Raw genomic sequence first — 1,545 nt, forward strand, 5'->3', positions numbered from 1 at the left:
TTGCTGGATCAAGGCGTGGGAGACATCACCGGGCTGTACGTGTGTTGAACGCGGAGGTGCCGTGCATTCAGCACTTGGTCATCGGTGATTTGAATCACGACGAGTACGACTCCATCAACCCCGTTCATTTGAACGCTTCCGCTTAGTGATCTACTAGGGTATGTAGATGCACTCTCCTTCCCCTCGTTGCTAGTCTCTCCATAGATAGATCTTGGTGACACGTAGGAAATTTTTGAATTTCTGCTACGTTCCCCAACACTGACCTAACACAACCGGGTGGGGAGGTCCACTGGTCAAAGCCCGTCCGTGCAAAGTCAAAGGGCTAGATCCCGTGGTCAAACGCTACAGGGTTGGCGGGACAGGGGCACTGGGGGCGGGGGGGTAGCAATGCCACCGGAGCGTCGCACCGGGCCCTCATACATGCGGGGTAGTGTGGTGGCATGTCCGAAGAGGCGGGACGCGTCTCCGGGGCGTGGCCCCCCCTCACGGACGGCGATGACACGGTAGTAGACGTTCTGCGGTAACGATGCGGCGTCAATATTACTAAATACTCGGAGCGCGATAAAATCATGAGTTTTTTTGCACGACGCGGGCACATGTGCTATAGGAACGATGGTATTTTTTCATAATTTTTGGTGACGGAGAAGTATCCGAAAAATTCCCTCTATGCGGATTGCCCTTCGCGCGTCTACGGCTGTGGCCGGCGGCCTCCAGGGGCTAGCATGCCGCCAAGTCTTGCGTAGGCGGCCTCTCACTAGTCTGGAAGTGTTGTGGCGGTTGCAAACGCCCGACACTCGTGTCCGGGGTGTGCCCCCCCTCACGGACGGCGCTGCCGCCGGCACCTGGAGGGGGGAAACGGACGCGTGGGGTCTACACGGAGGGGATCTTGCTGTGGGTTTGGCCCGGATGTTGCTCCAAAGTGTTCCTATGGGCTGACCTAACACAACCGGGTGGGGAGGTCTACTGGTCAAAGCCCGTCCGTGCAAAGTCAAAGGGCTAGATCCCGTCGTCAAACGCTACAGGGTTAGGCGGGACAGGGGCACTGGGGGGGGGTAGCAATGCCACCGAAGCGTCGCACCGGGCCCTCATACATGCGGGGTGGTGTGGTGGCATGTCCGAAGAGGCGGGACGCGTCTCCGGGGCATGGCCCCCCCTCACGGACGGCGATGACACGGTAGTAGACGTTCTGCGGTAACGATGCGGTGTCCATATTACTAAATACTCGGAGCGCGATAAAATCATGAGTTTTTTGCACGACGCGGGCACATGTGCTATAGGAACGATGGTATTTTTTCATAATTTTTGGTGATGGAGAAGTATCCGAAAAATTCCCTCTACGCGGATTGCCCTTCGCGCGTCTACGGCTGTGGCCGGCGGCCTCTGGGGGCTAGCATGCCGCCAAATCTTGCGTAGGTGGCCTCTCACAAGTCTGGAAGTGATGTGGCGGTTGCAAACGCCCGGCACGCGTGTCCGGGGTGTGCCCCCCCTCACGGACGGCGCCGCCGCCGGCACCTGGAGGGGGGAAACGGACGCGTGGGGTCTACA

Source organism: Triticum aestivum, chromosome 1A (assembly GCF_018294505.1).
Source record: "Triticum aestivum cultivar Chinese Spring chromosome 1A, IWGSC CS RefSeq v2.1, whole genome shotgun sequence".
Classification (NCBI taxonomy): Eukaryota; Viridiplantae; Streptophyta; class Magnoliopsida; order Poales; family Poaceae; genus Triticum; species Triticum aestivum.